Below are 15359 nucleotides of genomic sequence, written 5' to 3'. Positions count from 1 at the left end.
TCAGCATAATATTTTTGAGGTGCATCAGTTTTGTAGTATGTATCAGTAATCTGTTCTTTTCAACTGAATAGCTGTTCCATTATATCAGTGTAACACATTTTTCTCATATTTAGCCAGGTGATGGATTTGTAATGTTTTTCCCAGTTCGGGGCTATTATGCATAATGTGACTATGAACGTTCACATACAGGTATTTGTGTGGACATTTCACTAGCAGTGGAATTACTGGGCCATATGATAAGTATTTGTCCAGTTCTTTAAGAAACTGTCAAACTAGCTTCCAAAATGTATATTTTACATTCATATGAACAATACATGGGCTGTAATGTCTCCACATCCTCACCAGTACTGGCCTATGATTCTTTTGGATTATAGCCATTCTAGTGGCTTGTGGTTTAATCTGCATAATTTACCTTAATAACTAATGATGTTTAACACCTTTTCAAATGCGTGTTAGCCATCTGAATATCTTTTTAGGAGAAACATCTATTCAAGTCTTTTGCCTCCGACCTTTTTAAACGTGGGTTGTCTTTCTTTGTTTCTTTGGAATATTTTTTCATATATTCTGGATACCAGTTCTTTATCAACAGTATGATGTTAAGACATTTTGTCTCCATGTTTGGCTTGTCTTCTGATTTTATTAATATCTTTTGAAGAACACAAGTTTCCATTTTGATAAAGTCCAGTCTACCATCTTTTCTTTTGTAAATTGTGTTTTTGATGTCTTACCCAAGGTACTGTGGCCTAATCCAACTTTACAAAGATGAAACTACATTTTGTTCTAAACATCTTGCAGTTTTAACGCTTACCCTGAATTACGTGATCTATTTTGTATTCACTTACGAGTCTAGTGAGAAGGAAGTGGTTTTGTTTTCTGGTTTGGGGGCTTTTGTGGTGGTTGTTTTGCTGTTTTCATATTGGCATATGATTAGCGGATTGCCCCAGTGCCCCCTAAGACTACCCTGCTGTATTTATCTGCCTTGGCACTTTAGTCTAAAACCTTTTGATCATTGGGGCACCTGGGTGGCTCAGTCGGTTAAGTGTCCAACTTCTGCTCAGGTCACCATCTCACGGTTCGTGGGTTTGAGCCGCGCGTCGAGTTCTGGGCTGACAGCTAGCTCAGAGCCTGGAGCCCGTTTCAGATTCTGTGTCTCTCTCTCTCTGACCCTCCCTTGCTCATGATGTCTCTCTCTCTCTCTCTCTCTTTCTCTCAGAAATAAGTCATTTAAAAAATAATAATAAAATAAAATCTTTTGATCATCAGTATAGAGCTTTTTTATTTGTTGCTTCTGCATTCTCTATTCGAGTTTATCAATCTGTTCTTAAGCCAGTATCACATTGTCCTGATTACCGTACAGTTTGTGACCTGATCATAGGAGCCCTCCAACTTTGTTCTCCTTTTTCTAAATCAAATTAGTTATTCTGGATACTTTGCACACATTTTGAGATCAGTTTGACATTTCTACAAGAAATTCTGGGATTGCATTGAATGTATTGATCGATGTGGGGAGGATTATCAATTGAATGGTACTGAGTGTTCCAATCTGTTTACATGGCAGGTCTCTTCCTTTACGGAGATTTTCTTTAATTTCTCTGAGCAAACACCACTGAGAGAGTGAGAATACGAGTTTCTCATTGGAAGAAGACGTTAACCATATGCATACTCAACACAAGATTTGTATCCAGAGTCATTAAGAGTTCTTACAAATCAGTGGCAAATAAGACAGCCACAGAAATGTATACAAAGCTTTTAACTGGTCCTTTTTAAAAAAGGATAACCTAATGTCCAAATAATAGGACAGTGGTCAACACAGTCATCGAGGTGTGCTATACATTAAAACCACAACAAAATATTATCGCAACCCTTTGACAATGGCTAAAATTACACACCAAACACCGCTAGTCATTGGCAAACATGCAGAGCCAAGAATTCCGACATACAGCCTGCAGGAGTGTAAACTGGTGAGGCTATTTGGGAAAAAGGCCATTTCTATAAGCTCTGTATAAGCATACCTCCTGAACCACCAATCCTGTTTCTGTTTATAGACCCCCCATCCATATTATGTCTGTCACAAGACTAGATTAATAACTGGCAGTTCCAACAGTGAGAAACGACACAGCAGGAAACCAGCTGCTTCAATGGAGATCAATGTCCCAAACATAAGGTTGAGAAAAAGGACCCAAAAGAAAATATTTTATGCTACTGGATGCCATTTATATTATGTTGAAAGAGACTAAAAACTATGTTGGTAGAAAACAGAAATGCATAAAGGTAACAAAATGGCACTATTTGGAGGAGAGTTATCACTGAGGAGAACAAAGGAAGTTTCTGGAATGTGGTTAGTCCTCTGTATCTTCATCTGGGTGTGATTACACATGTGTGTTCAATTTGTCAAAATTTATCAAACTGTGTCCTTATCATTTGTTCACTTTCCTGTGTGAATATTAGTAATTAAAGATTTTTAAAGCATTATTAATATTACTTCAAGATTAAATGGCATTAACATAAATTGGCCTCTAAAATATCAAAGAAAAACATTACTAGAAAGGGATATTATAATTATGTATTTATTAATTTCAAAATAAACTTGTTGGAAAAATGTATAAAATGATTTTGAAATTAATCTTCAAAAAAAGTGAAAGCAATCAAAGGAAAATAATTATGAGATGTTTTGAATTTCCTTACCTAGGAAGACTACGGCTAAACTGCTACATTCTCTTCTCTTTATGAAACAAAGGAATGGTGTTGAGAAATGCTTATGCAAAATGAAAAATAAGATGTTACCCTGGATGATAAATAAATCTCCCGGAGAATGTTACAATTACTAAGTCCACTGGCTGGTGATAGTTTAGATCCATTCATTTACACATTCTGATGTCTCTAGGGATTTTTAAAGGTCAAATTCATGCACATTTTCAACCTTCTGACACGTTCTCAAGAGGCCAGTAAATGATAAAATCCACTCTAACTCAGCTGCACAGTTTACCAACAGCAGCACCAGTGAGTGTTGGCCTGAATCATTCTTTTCTTGTAGGGACTGTGCATTTTAGAGTGGTTGATGGCATTCTTGGCCTTGACTTAACTGCCGCCAGGAGCATCACCCCAGAGTTCTGAAAATGAAAATGTCTGTAGATGTTGCCAAATGACCCTACGATGTAGAGTCACTGCTCCAGAATATGCACGTATTGGAATATTAGAGTAATAAGTTTTAGTTCCTTGGAATTTCCCTGTGGTCAGTAAAAACATTCACTATTTTTGGCTTCATTTATCTGGTGATATCTTTGCTATCATATATAGACAAAGGTTGGAGTTAATAGTTCTGAGATCATTTTGTCATTCTACAAGGAAGTAAAACCAATTCCATCTGAAAATAAGAGGCAACTGAGTGTTTTCCAGTGGCGTGTGCAAGAAAGTGGTGTATATAGAGTGATCTTATCGATTGTGTGGATTATGCAGAGATGACTGTCTAATTTGGCATTAAATTAGGAAGTTGTCTCAGAAGTAACAACTGAAAATGAATATTTAGTATATTTTCAAAGAGTCTGCTTCATTGATTAAATAAGTATTTGATTCTTTAATTTAACTTATATATGTAATACTAAAGAAGTGACTTTTTAAATGCTTCCACACATAACTTTCTTAATTGAATTTTAGTTAACATACAGTGCAATATTGGTTTCCAGAGTAGAATTCAGTAATTCATCGCTTCCATACAACACCGGGCACTCATCACAAGTGTCCTTCTTAGTACCCATCACACATCTGGCCCATCTCTCACCCACCTCCTCTGTCAATCACCAGTGTGTTCTCTATCCTTAAGAGTCCCCCCCCCACCATTGTTCATCTATTTTGTTTCTTAAATTCCACATAGGAGTGAAATCATATATTAGTTGTTTTTCTCTGATTGACTTATTTCACTTACCATAATACATTCTAGCTCCATCCATATTGTTGCAAATGGCAAGATTTCCCTTTTTGGTGGCTGAGTAATATTCCATTGCATATATATACCACAACTTCTTTATTCATTTATTAGTCAATGGATATTTTGGCTGTCTCCATAGTCTGGCTATTGTTGATAATGTTGCTATAAACATCAGGGTGCGTGTACCCCTTCAAATCCGTATTTTTGTATCCCTGGGGTAAATACCTAATGATGCAATTGCTAGATCAATTTTTAGGTTTTTGAGGAACGTCCATACTGTCCTCCAGAGTGGATTCACCAGTTCTCATTCTCACCAACAGTGCAAGAGGGCTCCCCTTTCTCTGCATCCTTGCCACCGTCTGTTATTTCTTGTGTTGTTAATAGCCATTCTGACAGATAAGAGGTAGTATCTCAGCATAATTTTGATTTATGTTTTCCTGATGATGAATGATGTTGAGTATCCTTTCATGTGTCTGTTAGCCATCTGGTTGTCGTCTTTGGAAAAGTGTCTATTCATGTCTTCTGTCTATTTCTTAACTGGATTGTTTGTCTTGAGGTACTGAGTTTGATACATTCTTTATAGATTTTGGATACCCTTTATCTGATATGTCATTTGCAAATGTCTTCTCCCATTCTGTAGGCTGCCTTTTAGTTGATTGTTTCCTTCATTGTGCCGGAGCTTTTTATCTTGATGAGGTCCCAGTAGTTCATGTTTGCTTTTGTTACATTTGTCTTTGGTGATGAGTCTACTAAGAAGTTGCTCTGGCCCAGATGACTTTTCTTTTTTGAAAAAACAACTTATGCTATCCATAATAGATATAAAAAGATTCCATTCTTTATTATGGCTTTATTTTCAAAAATTATAATAAACCATTTTCAGAGGATTAAGCAAAAAACTAAAACCTAAAGGCCCCAATTAAAAATTTCCGATATTAAACTAAAATAGAAACATCTGCTTCCGGGTCACCTGTCTGTGACACATCAGGGTGCTGTAGATGTGGCTGATGGGTGCAGCTCACAGGGGAAACAACCTGACTCTGACGCCTACACTGAAACATTTGGTAAAACGATTTGCTAAGGTTATCTGAAACATTTATAAGTTTCTGTTCCTAGAAGAATATCATTTGATTTTACATGTTTATTTATGACTCTCTACTAAAGGGGGATTTTAGACAAGAATTTTACAACTATGTATTAGAGGATTTCTCAAATCCAAAACCTTCTACACTCCACCACCTTGCCCAGATTGTGCTTTAAAAAGGTATTTTTCATTCATCAGAATATAATTTTAAAACTTTTCAATTTGCCTGGCATGAATAGTTAGCCGAAGGAAACAGAACAACTCACAGTACGTGTGTCCTACAACCGCCACTGTTAAGTAAGAAGGACTAAATAAGCAAGTTCCTTTGATATGTTAGGGGAAGAATAATTTCAACAACTACTTATTCTAATGATGGGATCTGACCCTATTTCAAAAGAAGGAGGGAAGGGAAGGCGAGGGAAAGGGAGGGAGGGAGGAAAAGAAAGAGAGGGAAGGAGAGAGAGAAAGGAAAGAAGGAAGGAAGGGAGGGAGGAAGAAAAGGAGGGAGGGAGGGAGGAGGAAACCCAGTGGTAGTGTAGAGTTATTGATTTTGATTATTGCCTTACAATAGATGGATCCTTACTGATAATTTGGTTTCTTAAGAGAAAGAAATGATACATGTGATGAATAATATGAAAAATAATTTCTTTTAAACTTTTTTAGTAAATTTCTTGTCTTAAAAACTGATAATTTGACCAAATGATTTTCTGTTTGCTTTATTTTGTAAAATTATCCATGAAAATGCATATTTTAAAAAATATATTACTAAGCCAGACTTTTAAAGATAGAGTGTAGTTAAAGAAAAAAATGTAAATATCTCTGGGAGTGCAAACTAGTGCAGCCACTCTGGAAAATGGTATGGAGGTTCCTCAAAAAATTTTAAGTAGAACTACCCTACAACCTAGCAATTGCACTACTAGGTATTTATTCCAAGGGATACAGATAGGCCATTTCAAAGGGGCACATGCACCCCAATGTTTATAGCAGCAATATCGATAATAGCCAAAGTATGGAAAGATCCCCAATGTCCATCATTGGATGAATGGAGAAAGAAGATGTGGTGTACACACACACACACACACACACACACACACAGTGGAGTATTACTTGGCAATCAAAAAGAATGAAATTGGGGCACCTGGGTGGCTCAGTCAGTTAAGCGTCCGACTTCAGCTCAGGTCATGATCTCACTGTTCGTGGGTTCAAGCCCCGCGTTGGGCTCTGTGCTGACAGCTAGCTCAGAGCCTGGAGCCTGCTTCAGATTCTGTACCTCCCTCTCTCTCTGACCCTCCCCTGTTCACCCTCTCTGTCTCTTAGAAATAAATAAAACATTTAAAAAAATTTTTAAAAAGCAGTGAAATCGTGCCATTTGCAACTACATGGATGGAACTAGAGGGTATTATGCTAAGCAAAATTGGTCAGTCAGAGAAAGACAAATATAAATATCATATGACTTCACTCATATGAGGACTTTAAGATACAAAACAGATGAACATAAGGGAAAGGAAGCAAAAGTAATATAAAAACAGGGAGGGGGACAAAACATAAGAGACTCTTAAATATGGAGAAGAAACAGAGGGTTGCAGGAAGGGTTGTGGGAGGGGGGATGGGCTAAATGGGTGAGGGGCATTAAGGAATCTACTCCTGAAATCATTGTTGCACCACAGCCTAACTAACTTGGATGTAAATTAAAAACTAATTAATTTTAAAAATGTAAACATTTCTTATTTTCCATTTGCCCTATAAGTTATTTACCTCCTCTCCTCCCTCCCCCCAATATATATATTTTGGACAACTAAACAAATTTGCCTATAACCTTTTGACTACTTCATGAAACTACACTAGTGTGATCAAACCTATCTTTGATGGTCATTTGCCAACTCTTTCAGTTCTCACTTTTACTATTTGATAAGAATATATCCTTTCAAGTGAAAGATAATTTTCCATAATTAGAACATATGCATTTACTCATGAATTTTCAACTTCATAAATTAAATGAGTACCAAATTTATATATAGTGTAGCAATTAAAGATTGTTGTTTGAAGGAATATTGACATTGGATTGGTAGGGTTTGTTTGTTTGTTCATTTAAATTTCTACTTATTGGCAAATGCTAGGCCATTACTAACAATTCTAGGTGGGTTCCTACTTACCATTGACTCTCTGGGCTCACATTTTGTGGAAGGAAGGACAATCTATGTGCACTGGTGATTCTCCTAATAGACATCTGAACAACCCCTAGTCAACACAGAGAAGCAAAAGGAAACCTAGATTTTGTAAGCCATATGTGTAAAATGTAAAGTTGATTAGGGTCTACAGCCGATGTTACCTCAAGTGTTCTGTTATGATTCTTCATAATGAAAGGGATTTACTGATGGCAGGTGAATCCCCAAAGTTTGTTCTCATCATGTCACTTCTGGAATCATCAGCTTGACTTCCATAGCACCTCAAAATCCTCCTCTGAAAGTCACATAGTTTGCTCTTTGCAAATGTATACATGCTAAACATTACATGAGAGTAATATAGAGTAAGAACCTCCTAATTGAGCCCTTCAAAGTAGAATACAGAATCAAATTTATTTTTAGATTACATGAAGCTTTTTATTACAGTTGAATATCCATTTTTAAGACACTTTCTATTTTAAGACATACCAAATCACTTTGGAAAATAAAAGCAGTATATCAACATTCATGCAAATGACCTCAACATGCTGGAACAACAGTGGTGAATATAAACACTCAAGAAAGCATTTAGATATAGCAATGCAGACCTACCTTGAGAAAAGAGAGAATTCTCAAACGACCTAACCTTACAACATAAAGGTACTAGAACAAGAGGAGCAAAGCTCAACTCTAGTAGAAGGAGTGAATAAAGATTAAAGTGGAAGCAAATGAAGAAAAGACAAAACAATAATAATTGATGAAACTAAGAACTGATTCTTTGAGAAGATGAATAAAATGGAAAATAGTTACCCAGACTCATCAAGAGAAAAAGAGAGAGTACTCAAATAAATAAAATTAGAAATGAGGAATGATAAATAAGAAACAATACCACAGAAATACAAAGAATTATAAGAGAATATTATGAAAAATTATTCACCAACAAGTTGGACAACCAGAAAGAAATGGATATGTTCCTAGAAATATGCATCTTCTACAAGTGAATAGGAAATAGAAAGTTTGAACACAGATTACTAGTAATGAAATTAAATTGGTAATCAAAAAGTTCCCAATACATAAATGTCCAGGACCAGATGGCTTCACAGATTAATGCTCTCAAACCTTTGAAAGAGAGTTAGTACTTGTTCTCCTCAAACTATTCCAAAAAATAGAACGGGAAGGAAAACTTCCAAATTAGTTCTACAAGGTCAGTATTGCCCTGTTTACAAAGACACTCCAAAAACAAACAAACAAAACTACAGGCCAATATCCCTGATGAATTTGAATACAGATACAAAATTCCTCAACCAATGGGAAACCAAAAAACCAAATTCAACAGCATATTAAAAGCATAATTCACCATGGTCAGGTAGGATTTATTCTGGGCATTCAAGGGTGGTTCAGTATTCACAAATCAATGTGATACGTCACATTAACAAGAGGAAAGATTAAAATTGTATGATCATCTCAGTAGATGCAGAAAAGCATATGACATATGACAAAATACAGCACCAATTCATGATAAAAATTTTTCAACAAAATGGGTTTAAAGGGAACATACCTCCACACAATAAAGGCTATATATGTAAAACCCACATCTGACTTCGTGTTCAGTAGTAAAAGACTGAGAGTGTTTCCTCTAAAACAAAAACAAGATAAGAATGTCCACTCTCAACACTTTTAGTCTACATCGTAATGGAAGTCCTAGCCAGTGCAATCAGACAAGAAAAAGAAACAAAGTTATCCACATTGGTAAGGAAGCAATGTCACAATTTGCAGATGACCTGTTGTATATAGAAAACCCTAAAGACTCCACCAAAAAAACTATTAGAACTGATAAATGAATTCAGGAAAGTCACAGTATACAAAATTAATATATAAAAATCGGTTTCATTTCTATACACTAATAACAGAATAGCAGAAAGAGAAATTAAGAAAATAACCCCTTTTATAATGACACTAAAAAGCATAAAATACCTAGGAATAAATTTAACCAAGGAGGGGAAAGATCTATTTTCTGACAACTATGACATCGATGAAAGAAATTGAAGATGACACAAATGGAAAAATACTCAGTACTCATGGGTTGGAAGAATTAATATTGTTAAAATATCTGTACTACCCAGCAACCTGCAATATTCAGTTCAGTCCCTATCAAAACACCAATAGCATTTTTCACAGAAGTATGACAAATAATCCTAACATTTGCATGGAATTACAAAAGACTTCAAATAGCTAAAGCAATCTTGAGAAACAACAAACCTGGAGGTATCACAATCCCAGGCTTCAAGATGTACCACAGAGCTATAATAATCTAATCAAAACAGTGTGGTACTGGCACATAAATAGACCCATAGATCAATGGAACAGAATAGAGAATCCAGAAATAAACCCTCACTTATAGGGTCAAGTAATCTATGACATAGGAGTCCAAAATATACAATGGAGAAAAAGTCTCTTCAAAAAATGGTGCCAGGTAAACTGATTAGCTTCTTGCAAAAGAATGAAACTGGACCACTTTCTTACACCATATGCAAAAATAAATTCAAAATGGATTAGAGATTTAAGCGTAAGACCTAAAACCATCAAACACCAAAAAGAAAACCTAGGCAGTAATCTCTTGGACGTCAGCCATAGCAACATATTTATGGATATGTCTCCTCAGGCAAGAGAAACAAAAGCAAAAAAGGAGCTACTGGAACTACACCAAAATAAAAAGATTTTGCACAGCAAATGCAATCATCAACAAAATGAAAATGCAACTTAGTGGGAGAAAATACTTGCAGATGATATATGTGATAAGGGATCACTATCCAAAATATATAAACACCTTATACAACTCAATACCATAAAAGAGCAAACAATCCGTTTAATAAATGGGCAGAGGACCTGAATAGACATTATTCTAAAGACATACAAATGACCAACAGACACATGAAAGGTGCTCAACATCACTAGTCATCAAAGAAATGCCAGTTAAAACCGCAATGATATACTGCCCATACCAGTCTGGATAGGTAGTATCAAAAAGACAATATGTGTTGGTAAGGATGTGGAGAAACAGATACCCTCGCACGCTCTTGGTGGGAATATAAATTAGTGCAGCCACTGTGGAAAACAGTGTGGGGGTTCCTCAAATAATTAAAAATAGACCATATGATCCAGAAATTCTCCTACTTTATCCAAAGAAAATGAAAACACTAATTTCAAAAGAAATATGTATTCCTCTGTTCATTAAAGCAGTATTACAAGAGCCAAGATAAGCAAGTAACCCAAGTGTCCGTCAAAAGATGAGTGGATAAAGAAGATGTGATGTGTACAGGTACACACACTTAATGGAATATTCCTCAGTCATAAAAATGAAAGAGAACTTCCCATTTGCAACAACATGGGTGGACCTAGAGGATATTATGCTGAGTGTAGTAAGTCAGAGAAAGACAAATACCATGTGATTTCACTTAGATAGCAAGGCGGAATCTAAAAAACACAACAAACACCCTTAAATACAGAGAACAAACTGGTAGTTGCCAGAGGGAAGGTGTGTGGAGGGATGGTTGAAATAGATAAAGAAGATTAAGGAGTACAGACTTTCAGTTATAAAATAAATAAGTCATGGAGATTGAAACAACAGCATGGGAATATGGTCAGTAATACTCTGATAACATTGGTGACAGACAGTGACTACACTTATGGTAGTGACCACTGAGTAACGTATAGAATTGTTGAATCACTATGTTATACTCCTGAAACTAATATAACGTTGTATATCACAATTTTTAAAAAGAAAGCTTTTTTTTAGTTTTTTAAAAAAATGTTTATTTTGAGAGGGGGGGTTGCAAGCAGGGTAAGGGCTGCACAGAGAAAGAAAATCCCAAGCAGCCTCTGCACCACCAGCGCAGAGCTGGGGGCTTGATACTGCGAACCATGAGATCATGATCTGAGCCCATACCAAGAGTTGGACACTTAACCAACTGAGCCACTCAGGCGCCCCCCAAAAAAGAAATCTTTGAGAAAGAACTTGACATTCACACGGATAACACTTCTACTTGAAAGATTTGAATGTGTCCCAAGTTCAGAACTCATTCTAGGTTACTGGGACACCTACTAATTCATTGACAGTAGAATATGAAGATACCATGGTGAGCTGGTAGTATCTATTCCTAATATTTGAGTCTCCTCTGGATTCACTTAATAGCCTTGTCACTTAGCCAACAATGCTGAATTCCTGGGTTGCTCCTCATTTAGAACAAAAATGCAGAAGACAGATCAAAAGAAATCTCGTCCTTGAACTAGTACAATACTGAGAGTTACAGTTCAAAATTGAGTAAAATTTCAATTTGTATAAAAAACAATCTGTACTATTTTCTCTCTAATGATGTTATAGTGACAAGTAATTCCAACATTAACTATAAGATTTTCTGCTTCTATATCAAATATCTGTTTGGATCATCATAAAAATTTTATGAGGAAGGTATTATCATTCCCATTTTACAGAGTAAAGTGAGACTCAAATGAAATCTAATGATACTCCATTAAATAAGGTCTTCAACCAAGATGGAAATCTGTAGAGCTGCTTTTTCCTACACAGATAGAATGACTAAAGTCAATGGGGATAAATCAATTAATTGCTCAAGCTACTTTTATACCATTTTGTCTGCGAAAGCTTCTGCTTTCGGCAGCGGTTGCTATACACACTAAGTAATATTTGAAGGGTGCGCTTTGTAGAGTCATCAGGAGACCAAGCCAACAAAGGCTGTACTCACTGCTGATACTGTGCCCTGCTGAAACACTTAGAGACGATTATTTTTATTTATTATTATTAAAAAGTTTTTTAAGTTTATTTATTTATTTTGAAAGAATGAGAAAGCACAAGTGGGAGAGGAGCAGGGAGAAAGGTAGAGAAAGAGAATCCCAAGTAGGCTTTGCACTGTCAGCACAGATCCCGACACGGGGCTGGAATCCACCAACCACAAGATCATGATCTGAGTTGAAGTCACTTAATCGAGCCACCCAGAGGCCCCCATTATTGTTGTTTTTGTTGTTATTTAGCAAGAGAGTGTATAAGCAGGGGAGGGCCGAGAGAAGGAGGGGAAGATTCCTAAGCTGGCTCCATGCTCAGCACAGCACCCAACCCAAGGCTCTGTATCTCATGACCATGAGATCATGACCTGAGCCAAAATCAACAGATGCTTAATGGACTGAGTTACCCAGGCATCCCAAGATCATTACTTTTAAATCTTCATTCTGCTAGCAAAAGTTATATGTGTACATTCTTTAAAATCTAAAGTACGTAAATATATAAAGAAAGACATAATAATTCCCTTAATCCTGCAATTTGGAGATGATGTGTATAGATGGATGGAAAGATAGATCTGTTTTTGCTGCATGTTTTACTATTGTCTGTAAACGTACATGTATGCATACTATCTCTACATAAATGTGGTTTTGTGAAAAGACTGTGCTACAGGTATAAACATTGCGTGTACTGTATATAAATTGTATACTTCTTCATAAAGCATTTATGAACCTCTTGACAAGTCTCAATTATGTATCATTTTATAATGTCATTTCATTCCATTTCTCTGCTAATTTCTGTTTGTACTGTATGTTATTTAATCCGTCTTTTTATTAATGTCTGTATAGATTGTTCTTTAAAATTCATGATGATAGACAGCCCTGTGATGAAGTTGTACGTACATCTGGCATAATTATATTCTCCCTTCTGTTAGACAGAAATTTTAATTCACTGTTAAAGTGAGTTTGTCTCACTTTAACATCTAAAATGGAGCTTGTTTTTAAGTCCTTTCAACTTGTAATAACACATTTGCCTTAAAGAGCTATCCAAATTTATACTCCCACCAGGACCGAAAGAAACTATAGTTCCCTTCATTTTACCGTCACCAAATACATAAGAATATATTCTTCGTGAATATTCCATTTAAGATCTTTGCCCATTTTTCTACTGAAGTACCTGTTTGGTTTTTGTCATTAACATATTCATGTGATATTTTAAGAATATTAGTCCTTCTCCATCTGTCCTGTATACCGCAAATAGTTTTTCTACCTTATTGTTTGCCTTTTATTTGGTTTACAGTATTTGCTACCATACACATAGTTTACACTTTATTTTTATATTCACCTTCAGAAAGGCCTTTTTTCAGCTGAAGAGCATATATATAACTTTTATCTTCTAGTCCTTTGTTGTGGTTCAGTTTTAGGTTCTTTTTCAAGTTTTTTTATATTGCATTTTTTCTGTTAAGTATGTTTCTATTTTTCTATTTATTGAGTAACAGTGTTTTCTGTCATAGATATAAATATTGTTATTTTCCCTTCTTTTTATTCATTTTGAGAGAGAGAGAAAGCACAAGCAGGGGAGGGGCAGAGAGAGAGGATACAGTGAGAATCCCAAGCAGTTGCACAGCGCCAGTGCAGAGCCCGACATGGGGCCTAACTCACGAACCAGGAGATCGTGACCTGAGCCAAAATCAGGAGTCCGACACTTAACCGACTGAGCCCCCCAGGCATCCCTGTTCTTTTCCCTTCTAATTTTGAAGTACAAGAGTGATTTGCCGTAAAACTTCAAATAATACTTGAAAGTCCCTCTTTGCTACGGCCTTTTATCTTAATGGCCTGGAGGGCCCCTGTCACTGTGCCGTGTAACATCAGGTGTGGCGCTGCAGCTCTTCCTGGCAGAGGGAACACTCGTGCCTGTGCCTGTGATATCCGTGCGATCAGCTGAGGTCACCTCCCGACTTCACTCCTGGCCAAATTATGGGGGAAAGAATCCCAGGGACCCACCAGTCACACACACCCATGCTGCTTCTGCTGGTTCAAGGGCGATCCAGGCAAGCAGAGGCAGACAAAACCCATCCATGGCGTTTCACTTCCAGTACCAAGGACCGAACATCTACCCATGTACTTCTGCCAAATGCCTTTCCGGTTAATCCTTTTCCATTATGACACATTTTTGAGTCTTGAATGTTATGTCATGTGTGAAATTTTCCTGAGACAAATATTTCGTGAACTGTTGAGAGACTGTGAGGATATGTGGTCGCTTTCATTTAAGCTGGGATCTGTCCGTCCCCACGCTCCATCCAGTTGATGGAATTACACTGTGTGTATAGCTGCATGGCATATCTGGAGTCGCCCTCTATATTCTAGAAGGTAATGGATTAATATCAATATTTTTAAAACACCGGCCTAAAGAGATTAAGTGTTATGCCCCAAGGACACAATTAATGAAGAAAGGGGAAATAAAGTACAAATAGCACCTACATCAGAATAACTTTGATTGTTCAAAATAATGGTTAAAAGACTTCCCATAGTATTTTGATTTTTCAAAGCAATGTTTCTTGTACATCAAAATTAGAAAGGAGAAAACTGTAGCTTGCTAGAATGTGGGCTGTTGACCTCTGTCTGAGACAGGTGGGGTGGTGCCTGAACTGAACAGCTCTCAGGCTGATGCCTCTGCACACCCAACTTGAAGAACCTGTGTCCCAAGTGTTTACTTCCATATTTAGATGTCCATATTTATGACAGTGTAAAATAAACATTGATGTTGTATTTCACTTTGTATATAAACAGTGTCCATTTTCCAGAATTTCAAAGTATAATTTAGAAAACTTTTTTCGTATCTATGGTAATTACCTGAATATAATTTTTTAAGTTTATATATTTTGAGAGAGAGAGCGTGTGTGTGCGCAAGTGGGGAGGAGGCAGAGAGAAGAGAGGGAGAGAGAGAATCCCAAGCACACTCCACATCACCAGCATAGAGCCCAATGCAGGGCTCGAACCCACAAACCGTGAGATCATGATCTGAGCCCAGAATGGACACTTAACAAACTGAGCCACCCAGGTGCCCCAGTAACTACCTGAATACAACTTGGAATGTTCAACTTAACTAGATACGCTAATGTAGACAATTAGTTTTAAGCAGAATTCATGTTCTCTGGATTGTTCATGCCTTTTCCATAGCAGAATACGTCTTGCCTATCAACATTTTTGGAAATATTTGGTGGTTCTGCCAATATATATACCTAACTGTGATACTTTTGTGGAAATCTCATTCTTCACGGGGTTATTTATTTTAAAATCACTTCCATAAAATTAGATTCCTAATTTCAAGCATCCTGCTTAATTATATTTTATTGATGCTGGTAATTAAAAGTGAAGCAAAGGATTAGAGTGGACTTGG

General features: G+C 36.5%; 1 protein-coding gene across 1 annotated transcript in view; it reads left to right on the top strand.

Moving 5' to 3' along the window:
* Positions 1-15359, top strand: part of VEGFC (vascular endothelial growth factor C) — a 108387-nt gene that overhangs the window by 55266 nt on the left and 37762 nt on the right. The window lies entirely within an intron of this gene.

This window comes from Hyaena hyaena, unplaced genomic scaffold (assembly GCF_003009895.1).
Source record: "Hyaena hyaena isolate Hyena2069 unplaced genomic scaffold, ASM300989v1 scaffold_835, whole genome shotgun sequence".
In the NCBI taxonomy this organism is placed as follows: Eukaryota; Metazoa; Chordata; class Mammalia; order Carnivora; family Hyaenidae; genus Hyaena; species Hyaena hyaena.
The sequence above is the reverse complement of the archived record's forward strand: the minus strand, read 5'-3'. Positions and strand labels throughout refer to the sequence as shown.